Source organism: Notamacropus eugenii, chromosome 6 (assembly GCF_028372415.1).
Source record: "Notamacropus eugenii isolate mMacEug1 chromosome 6, mMacEug1.pri_v2, whole genome shotgun sequence".
Taxonomy (NCBI): domain Eukaryota; kingdom Metazoa; phylum Chordata; class Mammalia; order Diprotodontia; family Macropodidae; genus Notamacropus; species Notamacropus eugenii.
In genome coordinates this window covers 67,812,170-67,840,041 of record NC_092877.1, presented here as the reverse complement: position 1 = coordinate 67,840,041, position 27,872 = coordinate 67,812,170, and the positions used below count along the sequence as shown (strand labels likewise).

Below are 27,872 nucleotides of genomic sequence, written 5' to 3'. Positions count from 1 at the left end.
GCAGTGCCTTTTTCTGATGTATGACTCAGTGATTTGAAAAGACATCTGGAACTTATTTGAGCCTGTTGGTTTTGAAATTCAATATTAAATTCTTATAAGGAAACAGAAAGAAGTCAAAATATGCCACATTAGTAAATCTGAATACATGAGGCAAGTGTTTCCAAACACTGGTGTTTTTAGGCTCCAAAATAGTATGAGATTAGAGCTGTAAAAAGGGACAAGGTATTAACATTGTAGATAGTGCTTCCCTAGAAGCTCTTCCCAGGGAAAACGCCACTCAACAAGTCAAAGATAAGCAAGGCTCTCGAAAGCAAAGTTTTGGATCTTATTTTTGCATGACTATTTCAGTGACCATTTTCTGGGTTTATTTTAGTTTTAGTTGAATTCTTTTAACAGTGTAAGCTATCAAGTTGACTGCTGAGACTCTAATCCATACATAAAACAGGTGATTAAACCAGTGTGACATTTTTTTTAACCACTGGCTGGGTTGATTTATTTTTAAAGCTATTGATTTTTTTGTTTAATATAAATTGTGATTCAGTTTTTCAGTGTAGATCCATGGCCTCTGATGAGATGCTTTATAAGGTAAACGTGACTCCCCTCTCAGGAAATTAGGGACCAAATCTTCATGTCCAGTAGCATAATAGATCCCAGATTTAATGCTGAAAAAGACCTTAGAGGTTATTGGGTTCCATTGCTTCACTTTATAGATGAGGAGTCTGAAGTCCATAAAGGTTGAGTGACTTGCCTAGGGTGATACAGCTACTAAGTACAGACAGTTCTTTCTTTATGGAAATTTGCATTATGCAAATTGGACTTTACATAAAGAAAAGAAAAATTTCTGAAAGAAATCCACATTTCAAAAAAACACCTGTTAACTTTGCTGTATAGTACTGTTATCTCTCTGTCTCTGTCTCTGTCTCTGTCTCTCTCACTCCCACCCCTCTATTCCTGTGGTCTCCCCACCTCCCCTCATACCCCAAAAAGAAACCCTAAAAAAATAAACCTTCATGTAAAAGCAGAATGGAAGTGCAGAGAGATCACTACTGCCTCACCTGCATGGAGGCTTGGCTTGAGACCTCTGGGCTCAGACAGGAGAACATTGCCCCTATTTATCCAAAGTGCACATATGTGCAATGGAGCAGACAACCAATCAATCCAATGAAATTGCAAATCCTTTAGTACGAAATATTTCATTCTTAAAACAAAATACAAAACAACACATTTTAGACACATCTTAATTAGGGACATTTCTAGAAAAACACAGAAGACCCAGAACCATCCCTAGGGATTGTTGTAGAACCAGAGAAATTCATACTATTTTCTGTCCTGATCTTCAACATTTTTATCTGGGTGAAATCAGGTTTAAAAGAATATCAAGTGCAGCTGTAAATGTGAAAATCCTCATCCCATCATGATAGCCAGCATTTTAATTATGCTTTACAAATATTAGTTTGTTTAGCACGGCAACAATGCTGGAAGGTAGGTACTATGATTATCACCATTTTACAGATGAAGAAACTGAGGTTGAAAGAGGTTAAGTAAATTGATAATTTAAGGGAGTATCTAGTAGGTGATAAAGTCCTCTTCTAGTAGGTTAGGAGTTGGGAAAGAGAAAGATGGTGAGTCAGAGACTGAACTCCTTAAAAAAAAGGATGTGGAATGACCAAGGAGAGGGGAGTATATTACCATATTACCATCATTCTGATTAGGTAGAAAGCTTTAATTATACGCACTTCAAGAGAAAAAAACAGCGCTGAGTAAAGGAGATAAAGGGAGAGTCTGGAAGTGACAATGAAAAGCAAGGAGTATTCCAACTCCCTCTCTGGTACCTGTTTCTATCCCTGAAATTTTTCAGGTGGCCTTTTTATGTAGCTAAGTGGTGCAGTAAATAGAGTTCTGGACCTTGTCAGGAAGACCTGCATTGATGGTCAGCTTCATTCATTTATTTGCTATGACTCCTTAAATCCCATGACCTCCTCCACCTTGACCTTACACTAGATCTTGCTCTTACCTACGTCCCACTTCCCTAATTAGAAACTCTAACATTTCTCTATTTGACCATGACCTTCTATCATTCTCCCTCTCCCTGTATGCTATCCCCTCTTTACCTTCATCTTCTTATCTCCGTACTCCTCAAGTTTAAGACCTTCTCTGGATTCACTTTCCTCCCTCCTCAGTCTCAGCCCAATAGTTTTCCATTTCCACTCCACACTGACTTCTCCTCTTGAATCCCTTGCCCTCCTGTCCTGTTGCCACTTTTCTCTTGCCAAACCTTATCCTGGAACTATTCTTGCCATTTGCCTCCTGTGCTCCTACTCATAAGTTGCAACATGAAGCTGAAAGAATTTCCACAGTCATGCTAAGTACATTATAAATTCATGTTATCCAACTTCAACTGGGTTCTCACTATAGCACGGTGTACTTTTATTCATCCTTAATTGATTTTCCTCCTTACTTCTCAGGAAGCTATTCTAAACCTTCTTTTCCCTTCTAAAATTTTCCCATGCTTCCTTCTCCTTCAGCTATCTAAGGGTCTTCCCTCTTACTTTACTAGAAAAATGGAAGTCATTTGCTGTGAGCTTCCTCTTCTCCCTTTTCCTTTACCTCCTTGAAATCATCTCCTACTCTCTTCCTTTCCCCCAGTCTTTGACAGAGATATGGCCTTTCCCTGGACATGGCTAATCCTTCCACAGGTGCACTTGATTACATCCCTTCCCATTCTTCCAGTTGATTTCATCCTTAATCATTCACCTTCTCTCTTGAATCTCCAACTTCTCCCTATCCACTGGTTCTTTCCCTACTGTCTTCAAACATGCTCAAGTTTCATTATTTAAAAAAAAAAACCTTCAACAGACCCTTTTGTCCCCTCAGCCTATCCTCCTATAGCTCTTTTCCCCTTTTCAGTCAAATTCCTCGATAAAGGTGTTTGTTTTCATCACTTCCATATTGTCTCCTCTTGCTCCTCAAAGCTTAGCTTCTCACTTCCAATCTCTCTATAACTCTTAAATGCCATATCTTTTCTTACTCCTCATATTTCTTGACATATTTGCTAAATTTGGCGCTGCTAACCACCTTCCCCAATTAGATACTTTTTCCAGCCTCAAGGACAGATGTGGACCTCTAGGTCCTCAAGTGTGGCCTTTTCACTGAATTCAAACTTCACAGAACAAATCCCCTTAATAAGAGGGTTTGTTCATAAAACTTAAACTCAGTGAAAAGGCCGCATTTGAGGATCTAGAAGTTGCAGGTTCCCTACCCTCTGCTACCTCTCTGGGTTTTGATGACATTACACTCTCCTGGTTTGCCTCCCAGCTATCTCACTAATGTTTCTCAGTCTCCTTTGATGGCTCATCCACATCTGTCCCTTAATTGAGTGTTCACTAAAATTCTATTCTGGGGTCACTTCTCTTCTCCCTCTATGCTATCTAGCTTGGTAACCTCATTAGTTGTCCAGGGTTTAACTGCCAGCTCTATGCAGATGGCTTGCACATCTTTACCTCCAGACTTAGTCTTTCTCTTCAGACTCTATACTATAATGTATAAGTACATTATAAATTCATGTTATCCAGCTTCAAATGAGTTCTCACTATATCAGTAACTCCTAAGACATTTCAAACTTGATTTCCTAGAGACACATCAAACTCAACATATCCAAAACTGAACTCATTATTTTTCTCACTAAACCCTCTTGCAAATTTTCCAATTTCTGTCAAAGGCCCCACCCTTCTTCCAGTGTCCCTGGTTTGAAATCTTGGCATTATCATTGGCTGATCACTCTCCCTCATCCCATATAACCAGTCAGTTGCCAAATCTTGCTATTTAATTCTTTCCCAGCATCCTTCACATCTGACCCCTTCTCTCTATTCACACATTTATCACTCCAGGGCAAACCCTCTTCATGGCTCACCTAAATTACTGCAAAAGCCCCCTCCTTGGCATCCCTGCCTCAAATCTTTCACCACTCCCGCCTACTCTGCACAGTGCTGTTATTTTCCTTAAATGCAGATCTGACTGTCTGAATCTTCTACTCAACCAACTTTAGTGGATTCCCATTGCCTCTAGGATAAAATATAAATTCCTATTTTTCGTTTTTAATGCCCTCAACAATCTGGTCCCATACTTTCTTTCTAGATTCACTGGACATTACTCACTCTCTTGAACTGTGTAATATGACTAAACTTGCCTTCCAGATTCATATTATTCCATTTCTTATCTCGGTGCCTTTTCATTGACCATGCCCATGCCTGGAGTATACGTCCCACCCTCCTTACTGCCATCTCATGGAATCCCACTCTTCCTGTAAGATACAGTCCAGGCACCATCTTTCGCAAGAAGCCTTTTCTGGTTCCCCACCCCCAGAACTACTAGTGCCTGGCCTCTTTAAACGCTTTAAATATAATTACTTAATTGAATTATCAACTTTATATAATGCTGTATTTTTTTCTATGTACTGATTGTCTTGCCCATTAGAATGAAAGCTCATTTGGAGTAAAGATTTTTTCTTTCTTTCTACTTCTATCCCCAACATCTAGCACAGTGCTTGTCACATAGAAGGCACTTAATAAGTAGTTCTTGGTTCACAGGAGCATATACTTATTTCACAATTAACACAGGGCCAGAAAGGCCAGTTTGAATTTGTTGTTTTGGGACCTAGCATGAAAACTGATGTCACCACAGAAACAAGAAGGAATGAATATATACATACATATATATGCATTTATGTGTATGTATAAGTATGTATGCATGTGTGTATATATACTTATATATACATGAGCCATGTGACCCTGTATATGTGTATATACACACACATATATATGTATATGTGTGTATGTATATATATATATATCAATATCAGACTGTCCCCAGTCACTGTTATTAATCACCCCCATGCTGCTGATAAGCCTTTTTGAACATCTTTGCTTTTGTCGATTGACATGTGCACTTAGTATAAAGTCTCTTTTTAGTATGTTTACATCCCTGGAACAGCGCCTAGAATTTATTCACCGTCTTGGTGACATTTCTACATCAAAGACCATAATAACTTTGTCTCTGCCACAGTAAGCCACATGTAAGCATAACATAAACACAGCTTAAAAAATGATTACTTCATCAAAAGAGCCTCCTAACCCTCCCCCCTCCCCGACATAAAGCCATAAAACTCATACATCAAAAAAAGAAAGTTTCGGAATTGAGATTATAGGTCTTCAAGATACTTTGAAAATGTTGTTTTGCCTCCACAAGCTTAAAATCTACAGTGGTTTCCCTTTGGCTTTGGAATTACAGCTAAACCATTTAGGGGGGTAGTCAAGGACCTTGATGGTTTGGTTGTGTGTTTCCAACCCTTTCATCTACTAAGAAGAGATGCCGTGTGCTCACTGGATTGAGTGTAAAGTTTGAGGTCAGGACAACCTGCAAGTGACTTAACCTCTCCAAGCCCCAGTTCCCTCATCTGTAAAATGAGGATAATAAGACCTGTAGTGCCAGCTTCATAAAGCTGTAGTTAACCTAAAATGAAACCATATTATTTAAAATATTTTGTAACTTTAAAGTGCTCTATAAATGTCAGCTTTCATTAATATAATACATGAACTTTGGCTTCAGCTCAGCTAGGCTACTCATCATTCACTGACCATATGATGCATACTGTTGCCTCAGCTTGCTTCGGTTCCCAACTTGGAAGGCTCTAGTCAAGTCAAGTCAACTAAGTATCTGCTCTGTGCCAGTCACTGTGCTAAGCCCTGAGAACACAAAGAAAATGACACAGTCCCTGTCATCAAGGAGTTTATAATCTAGAAGGGGAGACAATGCAAAAACAACAATGCACAAACATGACATTTGTCACTGCTGCTCAGTTGTGTCCGACTCTGTGTGACTCCATTTGGGGTTTTCTTGGTAAAGATACTGGAGTGATTTGCCATTTTCTTCTCCCACTCATTTTACAGATAAAGAATATAAAGCAAGCAGGTGACTTGCGCAGGGTCACATAGCTAGTCATTTTGGAGGCCAGATTTGAATTCGGGAAGATGAATCTCTCTGATTCCAGGCCTGGCACTCTAACCACTGGGCTATTTAGCTGCCCCACATGAACAAGACGTATAGTAGAGTATTAAGTGGAGATAATCACTAGAAGTTAAGATCAGCATTAAATAATATGGGACGAAGCTTCGTGTAGGAGGCAGGATTTCAGCTGAGTTGTTGGAGCCCAGGGAACCCAAGAGGCAGAGGAGAAATATTTCCAAATACAGAGGGATACCTCATCTTCCCTGCTTATTTAACTCCATTTAAGACTCAACTCAGAAACAATCTTCTCCATGAAATCTTTCTTTACCATCCTAGTCTTTAGTGATCTCCTTTCCTTTTTTATTGTATTCACCGTGTAAATCAGTAGTCTCCATGGGTGAGGGGGTATAAGATGATGCTTTGTGTATATGAAGAAGTAACTATTAAAACTTCTACTTCTTTTTACTTTTTTAAAATTTATTTTAAACAAACACAAAATGAGAAAAAAGAAGATTTCCATGTACACAACAGAACATCAAGAGGGGATTCAATATAAACCATGAATATCCATTTCAGATATTTTATTTTTTCTTGGAAAAACTATGCAGTAAATACTACATGTTGTTTTCAAAGCTACCCAGCTTTTCTGTACCTTCCTTCTAAGTTTTCTTTTGTTCTCTTCTATGCACTTTATATTTTTTTCTCCCTTCCTCGAGATGGCTACAATTAAACAAGAATAAACATACACATAAAAATACATATACACATATGTAAATCATATTATACATACTTCTATTTATCAGTTCTTTCTTTGGAGGTGGATAGCATCTTCCTTCATAGGTCCAAGTCTTTCCATGCTTTTCAAAAATCAACCAGCTCATCATTTCTTATAGCACAGTAGTATTTCATACAACTTCTATTTCTTTAAATTTTAAATTAGAGTAAGAAATAAAACCTCACTAATATTTAACCCACAAATCGACACTGATGCCCTCACTTGACCTATTTGTCAAATATGATGCTTATAGCACAAAAGGTATCTTTTGAGAAGAATAGAAGTCCCACAATGCAAAAAATTGATGATGACACCCTCACTCATGTAATTGTTGAAGCATATGGTGATGTACGGCATGTATTTAGCTGATCAAGTGCATTTACAGATAATAGTACCTAGGTTTAACCAAATTAATCCTCACAGAATGGACAAGTGGCTTGAAAATATTCCCACAGAGTAAGCATGTACTGAAGATAATACTCCTGATGTTATCAGAAGATAATAATAAAAAAATGGCAGAGTAGATATTTCTATTTCCAGTAGGAACTCTTTGCCAAGCACAGGTAGAAACAATGATGATCTAATCAAATCTGGGGGAATGACTATGAATTATTAACTTACAAAGGTTTTCCTGGTTATCTCAAGGCAAAGTGCTTAAGAGAATTATTAAATTTAAAGATGAATTATGTATTTTATTTTATACAAAGGCAAACATTGTGGATTTGCTGAACTTTTCTGGGATGACAGGTGACTGCTTCCTAATAGATAATTCAGAAAAAAATAATATAATTAATTTGTCTATTCAAGGTAAAGGTGACATTTTAACAGAGAGGGAGAAAGTAACTGCTTTTCTAGAGAAATATGTAATGGAGAGAGTATTTCCAAAATGAATGTTTGGAAATGTTTCCATTGTTATATGATTTGTATGCTACAAATGATATGAAAATGTCACATATATTCTCTTATTTCTACTCTGAAAAAATATGAAAACATAACATTCTTTAAAAATCTTCCAAATGACGAGTTCCATTGATTTTGACCTCATTCATTAAGATATAAAAATACAGCACATTTCCTCCATTAGACTATGAGCTCCTTGAGAGCAGGGACTGTCTTTTGTCTCTCTTTGTATCACCAGTGCTTAGTATAGTGTCTAGTACATAACAGAAATCTAATAAATGCTATTGACTTACAAGCTATTAACTGATGTTAATAGATATTAATTACTAGATATTCCTAGTTACTAGATATTAATCAAACTAACTTTTAATTAGTTTGTAAAAAAAAAAATCAGTTGATACCGTGGAGGATAAGAATTTGTTAGCTGAATTTTAACAAAAATCTTAGTACAGCTGGTGGAAGGTATTGGAAATAGCTTGCATTTGGATCTATGTTTGTGAGGCAGGTTTTTTAAATCTATGATAGCCATGAATAAAACCAAATACCTAGAGAAATTGAATTTTGAGTCAAAATTTTGAACCGTCACCACAAAATGCTGAACCAACACTTTCAACAGCAATGAAGCATATTCAGTCACAGTACTTTTGTACCATAAAATGAAAAAAAATTACATTGACAATTTTAAAATGTTGTATATCTTTCTTTATCTTATCCTTTTTAATACCTATCTATGCATGTTTTCTAATGTAATTACTATGGTAATATAGTAGTCATGTATACATTTTATGAATGAATACATTTACATTTGGGGTACTTGTTCAAAGTGTTTTTACTGATAGATTTGCATGATCCAAAGAGTTTGGAAATTTGTCTGACACTTAGCATAAACAAGTTTGAGCCCTAGACTTGGAGACAGCTGGAATTGGAGTCCTGGCTTTGAGGCTAACTAGCTGTGCGATTCATGGCAAGTCACTCTGTGCCTAAGTTTTCCAGTTTGTAAAATGGCCATGATGATGCTTGCACCACCTACCTCACCACATTATTGTGAAGAAAGCATTTTGTAAATTGCAAAGGGTTATATAGTAGTGTTATTATCTATCTGTAACAAAACATTCCTATAGGCTAAGGTTTACAAAGAACTTGGTAGTGCAAGCATCATTCTCATTAAAAATGGGATATGGGCAGCTAATTGGCACAGTGGATAGAGCGCTGACCCTGGAGCCAGGAGGATCTGAGTTCAAATCCAGCCTCAAATACTTGACACTTACTGTTTGTGTGACCCTAAGCAAGTCACTTAACCCAGATTGCCTCACTAAAAAAAATGGGATGAGAAGCAGAGGTGGGGGGAGTGGGAGGCAGAGAAGAGCCAGGCAAAGACAGACAGAGATAGACAGAAAGACAGGGTAGCACAATGGATAAAGAACCAACCTGGAAGCCAGAAAAACCTCAGCTCATGTTCTGCCTTTGACATAAATTTTTTTGCAACCCTGAGTAAGCACTTAACCTCTTAGTGCTCTAGGCAACTCTCTAAGATTAGATATTTCAGCAAAGGTGCCCACCTGCATTGGAAGAGAGAATTTCCTCACCTGGGAGTTCCCTATATCAATGTAATCACAGGTCCAATGTCTATTTATACATATAATCACAATTCCTCAAGCAAAGCAAACACTCTCTGATTGAAAGAATCCTTACAGGACTCAAGTAAATCACAGGTTCTCTTCAACCAAGGTGGGATAGGGAAATTGAAACTGTTAGAGTGGGAAAATCACATGACCTTAGAAAGGTTTGAAATACATTTTTATTGATGTCTTTGGTTTTTACAAAACCAGTTTGTCTCCCACTATTCTCCCCGTACCCCCAAGCCATCCCTTATAAGAAAGACAACAGAAATTTTACCCTTACACGGTAGGCAAACACATTCTCAACTGGAAGCTTGAAAAAGGCCCCTCCCTCCTAACCTCTTACCCTTTCTAGGGGATTCTCAGATCATAGGCTTTTAGAGCAAGAAGGGGCTTAGACATCATGCATCTCAAAATTCTTTAATTTAGAGGTAAGGAAATTGTTGCTGTTTATTCTTTGTTCTTGAAGAGGGCCAATGACATCACAGGGCTTGCGAGGGAATTAAATTTAAGTGAGAAGAGAGTCAGAAAGTCATTGGTTTCATCCCTCCAATTGAGGAAACGAAGGTATGGAAAGATGAAGGGACAGATGTGGGATTCCAACTCAGGTCTTCTGACCTGGTCTTCCAGGGAAGAGGTCTTCCCAGCCTCTTTCTATCCTATCAGGGTTATTTTCCCTAATACAAGATGCTTTGGGACAAATTAGGACCATGAGATTTTCTTGTCATCCTGAAAAGGAGGGCATATCTAGTTCATCACATAGTGGCTGGGTTGATTTGCTTTGAGCAACCCATTATTTGGGGATATTTATAATTCATGGAGAAACCACACGCCTTATATCAGATTTTTTTGTTGGATTGATCTTTTTTCAGAAATAACTCAGAATACATGAACCACAAAAAATGTTTGGCAGATCCACCATTTTAAGGGGAATTTGATGATTTATCCATCCAAACTAAACACTCTTTGTTAAGGTATTATCCAACATTAATTTCAAAGAATTCAAAGCTTGCCCTGGAAAAATGTACTGTCCAGTTTATTTATAATAACCACAACAATAAAACAAAAAACCATATCATCTGCTGTTTCATGTGGTCACTGTTTAAGTCACTTCCAAGACATGCTGCATTTTTGCATTTAGAGGAATCAACATTTACTTTACTGCATCTTAACTACTGAAATACTAAAATCTGTAAGTCTGAGATCAAAAATGACAATAATTCTTATTAACAATAATAACTATTATATTTCCATAGGTTTTACAGTTTACAAATCTGTTTCCTGTTCATTTTCTCATTTGATTTTTACTAGTGATGTAAGAGGTCTGTTAGTGGAACGCAGGTTTTTTGATTCATATCCTATGCTCTTTTTCCCATATCACAGCTATTTCTTTTCTTAATAGAATTTACAGGTACCATGGAATTCACTTTATATTTGTTATTTGGTTTCCTATTCCTCTAGCTAATACCCCAGAAATGAAAGCAGCTCTGTAGACCAGATTATGAGCTCATGTGTGCCCACAATTAAATAAAAAATTGCTTGACAGGTACATAAATCAGTTCTTAGAGTAAGTGGGGGATTTGGGAATTCTGTTCAGAGATGGAATGGTAGTCAAACTGATTTGAGTGTGTGACAGATTCAGGGTTGGCAGGCTCAGGATATCAAGAGAATAAAAAGAAATGATGGGCTGAGAAGGAACAAGTGGAGGGAATTCTAGCCAAATCACCCACTATGTACCCCTCAGATACAAATGATTCACATTCAGATGATTGGGTGCTCCCCCATCTCTATTTGGCTGTCATGTATTTTTCCTCATATGGAGAATGCACATTGGGAATACTATACAATGAGGCAATTATATTAGCACTCCCTACCTCACAAGGTGGTTAGGAGGGAATTGTTTTGTAAATCTCAGTGAGAAAGAGAAATCAGTCATTTTTGTAATTAGACTGGCTCCTTTGGCACAGAAAGCTTAGAGAGATGGGAAGCTGGACAGGGGGAGGTCATGTGTCACGCATGGTCCACACTTCTCCTTTCTTCATAGAAAGGAAGTCAAGCAAAGACCTTTGGGTTGCCATTGATTTGTCTCATTCTAAGATCCAGCTTAAAATGGATCTGCACTTGTTTGAAAGCTGGCTTTCCAATCTAGGTTTTTTGTTTCTGTTTTGTTTTGTTTTTTGGCATCATCTTATCTTTATTGGCTCCTATCTGATGAGCATTGTGATTTGACTTCTATTTAATCTCTGGCTTGATGTCCTGACTTCCTCCCTACATCTTTATCCTTCTGGTTACCCAGGTATTTATACAAGAAGTGAGGACCTTGATCAAGTTGGTCATTAACTATTTGCCTCTCTCTGCATACAAATTATTATGGAAGTTGGACAAATGGGAGACATCAATGAAAGCAAATACCCCACACCCAACCTATGTTAAGATGGCTGTAAAAGTACAAATTATATCATGTCCATATTTTCACGTGATTTTCCCAATAACTCTGTGAAGTAGATAACCCCAGGAATTACTAGGGTCATTTTACAGAGGGGGAAATTGAGACTCAAAAAGTTTAAGTGATTTATCCAAAGATACAGAGTTAGTTAGCAACCAGCCTGCATTTGAACCTGCATGGTCACTTGGATTCCAAGCCAGCTCTTTTCCCATTGTATCGTAGTATCCATAGTAGTATTTCAGTAGTTGCTAAATGAGTGAATTTCATCCTACCAACCACTCAGTGCAGGAATCCTTTCTATAGCATCCCTGATGGGTCATTCTGTAACTTTTGTATAAATCACTTTAATTATAATGAGCTCATTTACATGAGACATATGTTCCATTGACAGACAACTCTAATTGCTAAAATTCTTCCTTACATTGATCTAAACTCTATTGATCCAAAATCTACCTTTTGGAGCAATAAATCCAAAATCTATTTCCCTCTTCATATGCTGCCCTTTTTGAATTTCTGGTCAGTATCTTTTCCAGTCTAAACACTTCCAGCTTCTCCAACTGTCCCTCCCATGAGTTGAACTCCTTGAAAGCAGGTTCTGGTTTATCTCTGTCTTCATATCTCCAATGTCTAAATTATTTCCTGGTGCATGTTCATTTAATAAATGCTTGCTTGCTTGACTGAGTCAGAGGACCTGGGTTAAAATCCTGACTGCTACTTACTAATTGTGTAATCTTGGGCAAATCACTTAATCTCTCCGAGCCTTTTTTCTCATCTATAAAATGGAGTACAGGTTAAATTAGATCAGCGATAATGAACTTCTGATGGCTGTATTTCAATATAATTGATTTCCTTGGTAATCCTATGTACTTTGTTCATTTAAAAACATTAGCCTGAAAAAGAGGTCATACCCTTCGCCAGATTGCCAAAAGAGTCTAAGACACAAAAAAAGGTTAAGAACCCCTCAACTAGGTGACTTCTCTCTCTCTCAGCTCTAAATTTGTGATCATAAGCTGCTGTGCTGTGACCATCCAGGGTGACCTTCTTGAGACATGCTCCAGTCTGTTAATATCCCTTTTAAAGTATAGTACCCAAAATGGAATGCTATACTGGTTTGAGCAGCAGAGAGTACAGTAAAGCTGTGGTTTGTGCGATCTGGACACTATGATTCCTGTAGTCTAAAATCCCATTCTTTTTATTAGCAGCTACATCACACTAATTGGATTTGTTAAATATATGGTCTCCTACAAGTGCATGAACTCACTGTCGTTAGTTTCCCTAATTCTACTGTACTTTTCCAATGGATTCTCCCTCCTCCCTCCACCAAATAACAGAACTTTTCTCCACTTGTTTTACCCTGACATCTCATTACAATACAGAAGAAACAGTTGATTCTCAGAGCCAAAGCTGAACAGGGGAAGACCTGGAAGGTGCTGATAAGTGGCAAAGGCTTGGTGTTAGTGTCTTTTTTTCAAAAACAAGCTGGTATTGAGCACAGAATACTCATGGTCCCTGGGAGAGTTACTGCTGAGGGCTGCTTTTTATGAAGTTCATCTCCAAAGGCACAAAGGATCTTTGTCATGGTCTTTGTCACTGGAGGTACCATTCATGCCAATGACAACACCTGCCTTTCACAGGACTGAGTACTTTATGATGTATACTTTATTTAGGACTACTTTATTCCTGTTAAATTTCATCTTGCTGAATCTGGCTCAATATCCAGACCTCAAGAGAAGAATTTCAGGTACACTTATACCTGATTTCTGAGTCTGCATGACTACCCCTCACTACTGCCACCTCCTGGCATATTTGCCTAAATTGTGAAACTTCCTCAAGGGTACCTTAAGGTCTCCAGTCTTGGGATAACTTACATACACATAGCAGGGGAATTAGGATGTAGTGTATCATCAAAGAAGATGTGAATGAATAATAATAATCCTTATGATAATAATATTAGTCTTATTATGAAAAAGACCCCATCCAAAGGATTCTTGCATTAAAAAACAATATAATTTTAATAAATAAATTGAATTATGTCATAGAAATGAATATATCGTGTAACATTTGACTATCCCAATAGAAGGGCAAAGACAGGTCATTGCACTTGAGCATGTCCCACAAAACAAAGAACGAGTGCACTACAGGGCAAAGATTAGCTGAGCAAGGGAGTGAGATATATAACTCAATCAGAGAAGGCACAAATGCAATATGGCGGCCACTAGAATTGGCAACTGTTCAAACAAAAACAAAGTTAACTAGAGTGCTGGATGATGTGGCGTCAGGAAGACCAAAGTTTGAGTTCTATCTCAGACTCTTGCTAGCTTGAGCAAGTCACTGAACAGCTCTGAGTTTCAGTTTCTTCAGCTGTAAAATGGGGGTGGTAATAGCATTTATCTCACAAGTTTATAAGGATCAAAGGAGAAATCTCTTTAAAGCACTTTGCAAACTTGGAGAACAATGATGATGATCATCACCTTAATAAGACCATTAATAATGATGATAGTGACGACTGTCACTTTAATATGAGCTAATATTTTAATGAGGTTGCTAAAAAAGTGAACATATTTTAGAACTGCCTTGACAGAAATATATAGTTCATAGAGCAAGTCAGACCACATTGACTGAGGTCAACAAGTATTACTTGAATGCTGACTCTGTCTAAGGCGTCACACCACACTTTGTTGTTGTTTATTCTTTTCGGTCATGTCTGACTCTGACATCATTTGAGGTTTTCTTGGTAAAGATACTAGAATGGTTTGCCATTTGCTTCTCCAGCTATTTTTCACATGAGGAAACTGAGGCAAACAGGGTTAAATGACTTGTCTGAGATCACACAACTAAAGTGTCTGAGGTCAGATTTGAAGATGAGACTTTCTGACTCTAGATGTAACACTCTATCTATCCACTGTGCCACCTAGCTGCCCTTTTATACTATACTACCTTTAGAATATTATAGTTTGTTCTTGGCATCACATTTTAAGAGGAAGGTAATGACTAATTATTAAAATCTTAGAGAAAGATGACCTGGCTGATGAGAGGACACAAAAACACATCAGATAAGAGAATAGTTAAAGGAATTGAGTTTCCTCAGCTTAGAGGAAAAAAAAGTTAGCAGGGATATGATGGCAGCTATTATTTTAAGGATAGCAGGTAAAGGATGGAGTACACATCTGGTTAAAGGGAATAGATATTATATATTCAACATATATTGTATATCCAATGTATATGATATATTCATATATATTCTATGTTAAATAAATTACATTACATGTTACATGTTCAATACAATATGTGTATCATATTGGAAATGTATTCAGTAATAACCTGAACTGAACAATCTACTAATTGAAATGTCCAAGAATGAAGCAAGGCACCTTATTATTCTGTCAGACAACCAGCAAGCATTTTATAAATACCTACCATGCATCAAGAACTATGCTGGGACTTGAGAATCCCAAGTAGAGACAGTTCTTGCCTTCAAAGATCTCACATTGTGCTGTCACTTAATATATCTAAACCACTTTAAGGTTTGCAAAGTGCTTCACATACATCAGCTCAGGCAATTTTCAAAATGAGTCTGTAATCCAGGTGCTAGTTATTATTACCCTGATTTGAGAGATGAAGAAACTACAGTTTAAAGAGGTTGGGTGATTTGCTAAAGAACATATAACTAGTCACTGTTTTTGAGGCAGGATTATTTTAACTTAAATTTTATCTTGAATTTTAATAAAAGTAAAATAAAATTGGCACTTCCGAATATATTGTAAAACAGAAAAGGATTACACATGAGTCTTCATTATGGACAGCTTGCTTTTCTTTTAAATTGTCTAATAAATTCAACCTGTAGCTTTCACAACTCTTCTGGTTGTCTGTGTTTCTTCTTGGTGTTCCTTCTGCCTTTTTCTCTGGATTTTTAAAAAGAATGCCTCAATGATTCACTTTTCTTTTATCTTTTTTTTTTTGGGTTACCCTATCCCTATCTGTTCTCACCCTCCCACGTCCTTCTTCCATGTAAAAAAAGGAAAGAAAAAACAAAGTCCTTGTAACAAATGGGCATAACCAAGCAAAGCAAAGCAAAGCCCCACTTTGGCCCGGTCTCACTCTTCATCCTGAGTGCATTACCTCTCTGTGAAGTGAGGTGTGTGTACCATGCTTTATCATCAGTCCTCTAGAATCAGAGTTGGTCCTTGGAGTAATCAAAGTTCTCAAGTCTCTCAAAGTTGTTTTTGTTTACAGAGCTGGTACTCCTGGTTCTGATCATTTCACTCTGTATCAGTTCATAAGTATCTTCTTAGGTTTTTCTAAAACTCTCCATCTCATCATTTATTATGACCCAATGATATTCCATTAATTTATAGACCAGTTCTTTACTTCTACAAAAAGAGCTGTTATATATGTATGCAGTGCAGTGAATAGTGTTGGAGTTGGAAGATCTGAGATCAGATCCTGCTTCAAAAATTTATTAGTTTTTTAACTTTGGGCAAGTCACTTAGCCTAAGTTAGAGAAGGTTGTCTAAGTTTCATGCATCCTAAATTTCCTCATCTGTGAAATGGAAACAATAATGGCACCAACTCCACAGGGTTGTTATAAGGATTAAATGAGATAACATAAATGAGATAACAAAAGCAAACCTTAAATGCTATGTGCATACTGGCTGTTGTTACATCTGTTTTGTTTTCCTCTTTGTTTTGATCTCCTTGGGTTACAGTCCTAGTATCATTGGGTCAAGAGGAATACAGAGTTTTGTGACCTTTGGGACACGGTTCCATATTACTTTCCGGAATAGTTGGGCAGTTAGACCATTAGGACCACTGGACTACAACTCTACTATCAGTGTTCCTGTTTTCCAGTACTCTCTCCAACATTTGTTATTTCCCCTTTTTGTCATCTTTGTCACTCTGAGGGGTGAGGTGGAGCCATGAGAGTTGCTTGAATTTACATTTTTTAAATTGTTAATGATTTGGAATATTTTTTCATATCTTACTTGATAGCTTCGATTTCTTCCTTTGAGAAATGCCCTTTGAGAAAAAGAAAATTTCTTTTACTATTTATCAATTAGGAAATAGCTGGGATGGGATTTAAATCTGGGTCTTTCTGAATGCATATACAGTCCTCTGACCACTACCTTCCTAAGGTCTTGTGCTTCCCCATTATATCTGAATGATCACCTAGGAGAAAGGCCATAAAATGGTGTCCTACATTTAGTGGAATCAAGTAATTGATCAACCAACACTTACTAAGCACTATATACCAGGCACTACACTAGGTCCTAGGGATACAAATATAAAATTGTGTCATTCCCTGCCCTCAAAGATCTCATATTCTATTCTTACTCAGATTTATAGAGTACTTAATGTTTTTCAAAGTGCTTTATGTATGATATTTTATTTTCATGACAATCTTGTGAGATACCTCTTTTTATTATTCCCATTTAATAGATGAAGAAATGAAGGTTTAGAGGGGTTAAGTGATTTGGCCAAGAACACGTCTAGCAAATACGTAAGGTAGAATTTGAACACAGTTCACTCTGTGTCTAAGTACATCATGGCATACTGCTTTTTTAAGATTAAGCAGAGGATGTCTACTTTTTAGGTATACAGGATGTCCCCAGTGTCTTAGGATAGTTTTTAAGCTACTAAAGGTTAAAACTGCAGGCTGTAGGATCATGGAATTTTTTTATCTTAATTATGGAGGGAACACCAGAGTGGAAGAAGAGTCTTTAATAGCTTAAAACTACATTAAGACTTTGGGGTCATCCTATACTCTCAAATGGACTCCTGAATTTGGTGGAATCAATTAGAGTTTTTTAACCACTTGCTACGTCCCAGCCACTGTGCCGGGCTCTAGAGACAACAAAAATAAACGTAAAAACATTCATTGCTCCCAAGAGGCTCACACTCTAGCTGGGGGAATGAATATATGCATGTATACATTCATATGTGTATATGTATATATGTACATATGTACACATATACATGGATACATACATATGTGTGTATATGCACACACATAAATACACAAAATAGAAGATGATTTTGAGAGTATTGGGGAGCATCCAGAAAGATCTCATATAGAAGATGGTGCTTGAGCTGACCTTGATAGAGGTTAGTTGATTTCCGAGATTCCTTTTTCCTATAGGAATCTCTAAGAATATCATTCCAATTTAGCTTTGGGGACAACTCTGGAGTACTTGACAGAATTCTGGTCCAACATTTAGAGTTAACATTTCAGTTAGGCATGAGAGACAAGTGCAACACATTTTGCACACTAGAATGAGACTATGAATTATTTCCAGAGGAATCTTATATGCCCAGTACAAAACATAAAATTCTCTTTATTAAAGATTTTGATGTGATCACAAGGAAACACAGATGGCAAAACAACCTCCTTAGCTGCTCTCAAGTTTTAAGAGCTTGGTAAATACAACCACAAAAATGTGTGTGTGTGTGTGTGTGTGTGTGTGTGTGTGTGTGTGTGCAGGGGGAGTACAAAGGGTTTTGGGAAGTAGCAGGGGAATTCATTTAGAAATGTCAAAATAATTCATTCATTCAAACTCACCAATTCAGAGTTTGTGATATTTCTGGTAAGATCTGACAAAGTTTACCTTTGTACTAACTTTGAAAAGTATGTTAGGGAAACAATTTAAAAGGGAAAATAAGACAAACAACCTATTTTCTATTTCTATAAGTGGCGCATACAATGAGATGGAGAAAGTCATTCATTCCTTTTCTTTTTCTAAATTTTAATTTGTTTTAATTTTAATTTATGGAATAAAACAAGCATTTCCCTAACATAATATAATAAAAAAGGTACTTACACACAAAGCTGCAAATCTATTACATATAACTGCTATTCTTTTTAAGTATATAGTAAAGTTATCATGTGAATTTCTTTTTTTCCTTTTTTTCTCCCCCACTTCCACCCTAGAAATGACTACCATTACGCACACTCACACATGCACACACACACACACAATCATTCTATACATAGTTCTATTGTTCAGTTTTTTCTCTGAATACAGATAACATCTCTCTTCATTAGTCCTTTGTAGTTAATTTGGGTATTTATAATAATTAAAATGACTTACTCAAAGTTGTTCGTAAAACAATATTGCTGTTACTGTATACAACTTTCTCTTGGTTAGGTTCATTTCCCTCTTCATTATTTCTTGCAAGTCTATGCATGTTTTTCAAGATTGTCAAGCTCATCGTTTCTATCATGATCTAATATAGCATGACTTGTTCCACCATTCATTCCTTTTCCACACATTTATTGAGAGCCTATCATCCTGTCTAAAGCACATTATGAGGCTCCACGGGCTATACAATTAGTCTTGTCCTCAAGGAGATATAGAGTAGAAGGGAATCTAACATAGGTACATTCAAAGCTGAGGTATGAGGCATGTGAGTAGTGTGTGGTATGGGTAGTGATCATAGCAATATTGATATATTAATAACTAGCATTTGTATAACTCACATTATGTGCCAGACACAGTGCTAAGTACTTAAAAAATATAACCCCATTTAATCTCACATAAACCATGAGAGAAAGGTGTTATTCTTATTAACTATTTTATATTTGAGGAAACTGGGATAAGCAGAGGTTCAGTGAATTGCCTAAGGTCACACAGCTAGTATCTGAGGTTGGATTTGAATTCACATCTTCCTGGTCCAGCTCTCTGTCCTCTGTCTTCTATCCAATTAGCTATTTCCATGTAGCTAATATAAAGTGTGATGTGAGATCTCAGTTTCACAATGCAGACAATTTGGGCTGTTCTATAGCAGAGTTACAAAGATGCTACAGTTCTTAAGATAACTGGTCTAGAGTTAGAAGAGACCTTAGATGACATCTAATTCAACCCCTTCCCTTGATAGATGAGGAAAGTAGAGCTCAGGTAGTAACATGTGCATGACTTTGAAAAGAAAAACTATTACCAAACACCGTCCAACACCCATTCCTTGCTTCCCACCCACCCCCCAAACGATTATGTGATTCAAGTTTTGCTACAAGTTTTAGCCATAAAATTGTTCCAGTTGGTCGTGGTTTGGAAGTACTTCTGGTAATTTATTCCATCTGTGACCTATGTGATATCTTTACTCCCAGAACAAGTTAATGACGCTTTAAAGACGCCTGGTTGAAAACTTAGGAAAAAATTAAGTACCAGTGACTGCAGCCCAAGGACACTGAGCTACATGATTAAATTAGTCCTTTCACATTCACAATTCAATCCCAGTACTCTTTTTTCTCCCTATATGATTGAGTAGATAGGATTATAGATACTAAAAGCTGAAAGGGATTTTGGAGGCCATTGAGGCTAATAATTCATCTTTTTCAGAGAAAGAAACTGAGGCACATTAAACTTCCTGAGTTTAAATACTTAGATCCTGGCAGAATCAGGGTGAGAACTCAGGGCTCCCTGTACTCTTTCCGTATGTTACAAGTTTCATTATGGTACTATTCTAAAACTTTGAGTTTTCTTTGATTTATTTCACATGTGGAAGGCAGGTTCTACATATACAGTCTGGGCTTTGAAATGGTTACTACAACACAAAGTCCTTGAGAACCAGGGGTAAATGTGTAAAGAATATGGTTGATATTAGGCTATGTAAGCAAGGTGTGTATGAGAGAGGCCATAAGCAAAGATGGTGTGAAGAAATATTTCAAGTATGAATTGAAGCACAGTTGAGAGGATAGGGTTTGGTTTTCTCTAGCCTCCAGTCTGGGAAAGGAACTCCATTAGGGGCATAACACTGCAATGGAAAATTCCACCAATGGGAGTGAATTCTGAAGTAGCTATGATCTGCTTCTCTGGAAGCCAAAGGGATTAAAGGAGGATTAGATTATCTATTTCTCTGGCGGTACAAGAGATTATGCCCCTTTCTGTGTGGGCACAGAGAGTATTTTTAGCATTTTGTTCCCCTTTTTGTAATTTCCATTGTGTTGTCTTAAATGTTTCTCTTTTGAATTTGTGTGTCTGTGGTATGTTTGGGATGAAATAGAGTAATTCACCAGATGGGGACTTAAGCCATGAATTGAATAGTTATTAGCCCCAAATAGATTCTCTGCTCCTGGAAGTAGCTAAGGAAACAAAGCAAGAGTGATATTTCACTACTATAAAGCCTAGATTAATTATGATACTTAAGAAATTAGCCATGATTCACCAGAACACTTAAGGAATAGAGAATTTTGGTTAATTAAAATTTTAGGTTATTGGGAATTAAACATGGCCAAATATTTTGCTCCAAATATTTTGAAAACTGATGGCTTGGTTTTCTTGCACTAGTGAAAACAACCTTTCAATCCTGCATGATTTTCCTCTGAACACCAATTGTGGTTGTCTCCAGTTACTGGTACAGATTTGTGTACTGCAGCCAGAATAAGCCTTAGTTCGAATACCTTTTATCTAGATTTCAGTTCTACCAATAGTTTCCTAGAAAGTTTTCCTGCCTCCAGTTTCTCCTATCCCTGATCCATCCTTGAGAATAGAAATGGGGAAACTGATCCAAAAAAAGGTTACTGTGGACTGTGTGTTGTCTTAGAAAACCATAAATTAACATTACCTGTGTTTTACTGTATGTTGATTTATATTACTGAAGATGTCCCAGTTGCACTTTAATCTGGTTTTGATGGCTTGTGGCCCTCCCACCTGTGTATGATACTACTGCTAGAAAAGTCTTCCTGATACTGCCAGGTCACTACCTGCTCAGAAACTTTCATTGACTCTCCATTGCCTACTAAATACATTTCAAACTCCTTAAACCGACATTTAGTTCCATCCATTCTAATTCCATAGAAAAAATGGATAAATTCTACTATATTCAAGGTACAGTACTGGGGGCTGGTGTAAAACAAAAATGAAATAGACACAAGCCTTTAAGTAGCTTTTGTTCTACTGGGGGAATGCAACAGATGCACAATATAAATTACATGTAAATTAAGGTGAAGCACTTCCAAGAGGAAGAATGCTAGCACTGAAAGGATCAGGAAAGTCCTCTTGTAGAAGGTAAGCTTGGACTGGGTTCTGAAGAAAGCAAGGTGTAAATTAGCTCAAACTGGGTCCCAAAGAGTTGGACACTACTGAAAAACGACTGAAATGAGAAGAGGTAATGTGGCAGTGAGGTGGCACAGTGGATAGAACAATGGACCTGGAATCAGTTCAAATCCAGGGTCAGATGCTTACGTGCTATGTGAACCTGGGCAAGACTGTTTGTCTCAGTTTCCTCATCTGTAAAATGAGCTGGAGAAGGAAATGGCAAACCATGCCAGTCATTGTGCCAAGAAAGCCCCAAGTGGGGTCATGAAGGGTCAGATGTGATTGAAAAGTGACTGAACAACCAAAAAGATTGGAAAGATAGATGGAGACCAGATAATGGGGGGCCTTGTTGATCCAGTCCTCACATTTCTTACATCCTTTCTTTTCTCTCCATTTATACGACACATTTCTCATTCCTCCCTTCTGTTCAGGTGCTCATCATCTCTGGCTCAGACTATAGCCACCAAATTGGACTGCCTGCCTAAAATCTTTCTTTAATCCATCTAGTGGCGCAGTGGATAAAACTGGGCCTAGGACCAGGAAGACCTGAGTTCAAATTTGACTTCAGACATTTGATAGCTGTGTGACCCTGGGCAAGTCACTTAACTTCTCTTTGCCTCAGTTTTCTCAACTATAAAATGGAGATAATAATAGCACAGGATCAAAAGAGAACGTATTTGTAAAAGTGCTTCACAGTACTTGGCATATGGTAGGCACTATATATTTCTTTCCTTTCCCATTTTCCATATAGCTGACAAATTGACATTACTAAAACACAACTCTGATCATGTCCACTCCTTAAAAATATTCAGTGACTCTCTATTTTCTCCAAGATAAAAATAGAAAAACCCTTAGCTTAGCAAAGTCCTCTAGTTTGGTTCTCACATTCCTTTTCAGCTATGTTTCATTCTCCAGTATTACCTATCCAATATCTCTCCAATCTTATGTAACTCCCCTACGTGGATACTTGTTGGTAACGTTTAGTTGCGTTAGACTCTTTGTGACATCATACTGTCTGTGGGGTTTTCTTGGCAAAGATACTGGAGTGGTTTTCTATATCCTTCTCTGGTGGATTAAGGCAAACAGAAGTTAAGTGACTTGTTCAGGATCACACAGCTACTAAACGTCTGAGGTCTCACTTGAACACAGGTCTTCCTAACTCCAGGCTCTGACTGGGAATGCTATCCACTGAGTTGCTACTTGATTAAATTCAAATGTCACTTCTTGATGAAGTCTTAACCTTCCTCCTCATTTGAACAGGATTCCTTCCTTCTCCTAATCCTCTTAAGTCTTAGTTTGTATGTCTTTATTACATTCTGATTTTATTATTATACTATTATATGTTAATATTAAGTTTCTCAAATGTACTTATTACATTCTGATATTATTCATTATATTCTTATATGCATTAATAATTATTTGTATTTCATTCAATCTCCTCCAAATAGATTATGAACTCCTTGAGGGTGAGAGTTGGTTCCCTATGGTAACCAATGTAGTACCATGTACATTGTTAAATAGAAATTTGTAGAAATTTACCTACTGGAGGTTTTTTCCCTCAAACAAAAGAAATCCCAGGTAAAAACTGACTTGTTTTTGCTTTGGATTTTGTTTGTTTCTTGGTCCCTCCTCTTTTTCTCCTTGGAGTGGTAAGCATCCAAACATTCATAGAGAGCATATATTAAATTTAAAATATTAAAACTAGCATGCATTCTGCCAATACTGTACTATCAGTCCCCTTGACTGAATCACTTAGACTCTTTGGTACTGGTTTCCTTATGCATCACATATGGGCTTTGATTAGATGACTTTGTTTTCTTTTGCTTTGTTTTAATTCATGATATGGTGTGTCATTACTCTGAGAGAACTTGGCAGTCAAATGTACAAGCCGAGTTTCACTAAATCAGAAGAAAATGGGTACTATGGAAAAAAACCAATCGTCTTAATCTTCAATTTGTGCTCCTAATATTTATTTATCATTTACTACATCAATTTAAATTTATACACTGTATATTAATTTAAAAGGAAAACATCCACCTGGGAAACAAAATATGCCAATTAAATACTTTTTGAAAAAATAGCATTTTCTTCCTCTCCCCCTGTACAATATACTATAAATGGTTGAACTTCTTAAGTTTCATCTTTTTCTTTAAATGGATAGGACTATATAAAAGGCAGAATTCGCAGATGATAGTATAAAGATCTTAGCCATATGCATATACAGAAACTGTAGATCATAAAAAGAAAGTCTCAGAACTCAAAAGCAGTCTCTTTCTACTTATGCACAGCACTGTACCGCTAGCTTAGTCAGAAAGGGAAGTCAAGGAGATACATACTGAGACAGAGAGGCAGAGAGGAGAAAAGAGTTTTCTAATGATTTTTTTCTCCAACTACATGACTTTAAAGGTCCCTTCTAACTTTAAATGTAGGATACTGATTATAGACCACCTTGTCCAACTTCCTCATTTTGGACAGAAGAAAACTGAAGCCTGTAGAAATTATATGGTTTCACAGATTGCAAAGGGCTGAACTAGAATTCAGTTCAGGTCCTCTAATTCTTAAGTTATTGATCTTTCCATTACCAACAACATGGCTGCCTCTCGTTGTAGGCATATTAAGTTGAGTGTCTCGGTTACTCCAATTGTGATACATGGAGATATTTTTAAAAGATTGTCCAGTGGAGATTAGAGAATACGCCTGACTTAACCCTTTTCCTTTTTTCTGGCTTCTCAGGGATTTGGTTTCTGGCCAAAGAATTAATGTTTACATCCCAGTTAGCGACCAAAGGGCTGTTTTCAAGATTGTAGAGTCTGGAAAACTGTAACTGACTTGCAACCTTAGAATGTCAGGACTGTGACCACAAAGTGAAGGAGGTTTAGCTACGCTATTAACCAGTAACCTGCTTCATCTCTAGGATTATACCTTATAGCTAGACGAGAGAGCGTAAATCTCCTAAGGCTGGGAATGAGGGATGAGAAAAAAACGATTAGCTCATCGGGTCCCTCCCCTGACAGTAGAGGAATGTGCCTGACCTGGGCTTTCCTGGTATTTTGTCCAGTTTTCATTTTAAATCTCTCTAGTTCTAAATGTCCCCCAAAGACAAGTGTTTCTGATGAGATGGCAGAGACAAGAGTAGCAGCACACAAAGTATATTAAGAGCCCAGGAGGGTGGTGTGGCTTCCTGAAACGCCATTGGCCCCTATGACTATGGATGGAGTCCGTCTGAAAGCTGGAGTGGTCACGTAATGCCACACTGCGCAGTTCTCAGCCCCACCCATCCCCTGGGTAGCCACAGGCGCCATGAAGCTCACTGGATGTTTCTAGCAATCAGGCTGTCAAGAATGATGTCATGGGGTGGTGGGGGTGGTGCTGGGGGGAAGGCCCCTCCACCTCAAGATAGGGTGGGGGCTTCTCCAATTGGACCCAATGACTCTCAAAGGGGAAACAATGCAAAAAGGCGGTCATAAACTCTGTTTAATCTTTCACTGCCTGGTGTTCTCTGGAGCTGGTTTAACAAAAAGGATTGAAGAGAAAGGAGAAGGAAAAGAAGAGAAAATTTAAGGTATCCTATAATACCTCCTTATAATGAGCTACCATTCTGCCTCTGTCCCTTCTGCCTTCCCAGTAAGTCTTGCCCCTGCTTCTACTCTCCAAAGGGACAGAAGACTCTAGACCAGGGGTGGGGAGCCCATTGCCTCGAGGCCACATGTAGCCTTCTAGGTCCTGGGGTGCACTCTTTTGACTCAGTGCAAGTTTTACAGAATAAATCCTTTTATTAAAGGGATTTGTTCTGTGAAGTTTGGATTCAATCAAAGGACCACACTTGAGGACCTAGAGGACCACATGTAGACTCAAGGCTGCAGATTCTCCACCCCTGCTTATAGGCCCAAGGTTCAAGTTCAGACTATAGACCCAAGATTCAAAAAAGTCCTAATTTAAATTATTCCCATAGGCTATAAGACAGAAAGAATAATTTTAATTGTCTATGACAGTGAAACAGGTAGATATTCTGGTCATTCAGAGTTCTCATCCCCCAAGTAGGCCCCTCCCAAACCTCTTCTGCTGATCAGGGCATGTTAGTTTGTTGTTGGTTTCCCCCAAAGACCATTTCTCTGCCCAAGTGGGCCTATTGCCAAGGGGTGGTAGATGGAGCAGCTAAGAATGTCACAGACATCTCCAGCTGAAAATTATCCACAGACTCCTCAAAGCTCAGCCTGAAAGAACCCAACTGCCTATGCATGAAGAATTTAGTATGAGCTGCATCTGCCCATAGAATCCATAGACAAGGGAAGTATCTCGTTCTGGGCACCTAGATATCCAGCTGGGCCCGAGCAGAAGACTTGTAACTGAAGACTTTGCTAAGGAAGCTGCAGCAGTCACAGAGCTACTAATGGGCTTTCTGGTCTAAATTTCTCCATGAGCAGGGACCTTTTCCTACAATGGGCCTAATGAGAAAAAAAAAACAAAACAAAGAAATGCTCTGAATAGCTTTTGTTCCTAATTTATGCAAAAGAGGCTGCCAGATCACCCTACACAGTCACCCTGAAAATGGATTGAGACTACACTTAAGAGATGCCAATACAATTTTTTCCCTTTTTTGTGGGGAATATTCACACATATAGTGTCCTCCTATTTGGTTTCCAAAACCTAAGGAAAAGTCCAATATTTTATTTACTTAGTAGTCTTAGAATAGTCTCTAAAACTAGCTGACCAGGTGCCATGGAAACAAAACTAAGGCGAATTTTCAGAATGATACCAAAAATCAGGAATAGGGAAGTTTTTGTTGGTGGATGGAGAGAAGAGAAATCGGAGGTCAGGAAGCAGGAAGGCATGGAGAGTGAAAGAGAGAGAGAGAGAAAGACGATTAGGCAGTAAACAAACCCATTAGCAGAGCCACACATATTCTGGCCAACTCAGGTTGGGGTTTCGAGAACTGTTTCGAAAGGAGGCAATCATTTTTCCTAAATCCAAAACTATTTCCCAAAGATCCCTTCACACCCCAAAAACCACAGGAACCAAAAAACACCAACTGCTGAAACTTTTCAGCAGCAATTCATCATTTGCTCCCACACTCTCTTAAAAGAATAAGAGTTTTAGAAAAATATCCCATTGCTCTGGGAGCAGCTGCCTTCCCTTCCTCCACTAAACACTCCTGATTTGGGGCAAACATCAGGAATACAGAAACAAGAGCAACTCCCAAAGCACCCTCCACAAGCTCCTTGCACTCCCTCCCCCAACCCCCTCAACACACTCAGGGGAAATGCCAGCTTACCTTCCCTCCAAGGAACTGACACATCAAACTGCCCACAAGAACATGAAACTCCCTCGTACTGATTGTCCCATGAATTTGGTCAACGCAACCACTGGATGCCAGAGAGAGACGCTTGTTTTCTCAAAGCCCCTTCGAAATGTCACCGAAAAGCTGTGGAGGAGAAAAGGCAGTCCTTGTCAGAGTCCCAGGAAGGCGTTTGAAGCTAGGGAGCTCATGCTCTTGTAGAGCTGAGTTCTGCAACTGTCTTTCCCAATTGAAATAGCCTCCCACTCCTTCTCTCTCAGGCACTCGCCAACTCCGATAATTTAAAGCAACTGCGATCCTGCCCATAAAACTCACATTTCAAAGAGCCCTATTTAGGAAGGAAGGAGCAGGAGAGAGGTTGTTCCTCCTCACCCCAGGCTGAAGTAGTCAGGGTCAAGGGTCCCAGGGATGCAAAACTTTGCAATTCTCTGCTTTACCCCTACACTGCTGGTCGTATCACTTCAAGATGCCTTTTAAAGACAACAGGGCAATGCATCATTGTGGGGTAAAAGGGAGAGAATTAAACTTTTTTACAGGTGGGAGTAACAGTTTGGGGACTGTCCCTACAGCACGGTGCATCAGCACATTGTTTATTGAATCATTTTTTTAAACGAGATTACGCTTTCTTTTCTGGTGGTGATCAGTGGGATGAATCTCAAAGGAAAAAGTTCAAGGTCATGTCTGTGGGCAGAGTTGAGATTCTCTCTGTATCTGTCTCTTGTCATGATTCCAGGCCTAGCCTATTCAAGAGCTTGTCTCTTTTCTTGGGAAGCCCCTGTCTCTGGACTGCGAAGGAAAACCC

General features: G+C 38.1%; 1 protein-coding gene across 1 annotated transcript in view; it reads right to left on the bottom strand.

The window, feature by feature from the left end:
- C1QTNF7 (C1q and TNF related 7) overlaps window positions 1-27,475 on the bottom strand; it is a 146,509-nt gene extending 119,034 nt beyond the window's left edge. Inside the window, exons 1-2 of the mRNA XM_072620301.1 lie at window positions 27,386-27,475; window positions 27,047-27,196 (exon numbers count right to left, since the gene is read on the bottom strand). The gene's annotated coding sequence lies outside the window, so the exon portion shown is untranslated. The remainder of the gene's footprint in view (window positions 1-27,046; window positions 27,197-27,385) is intronic.
- Window positions 27,476-27,872: the final 397 nt, after the last annotated feature.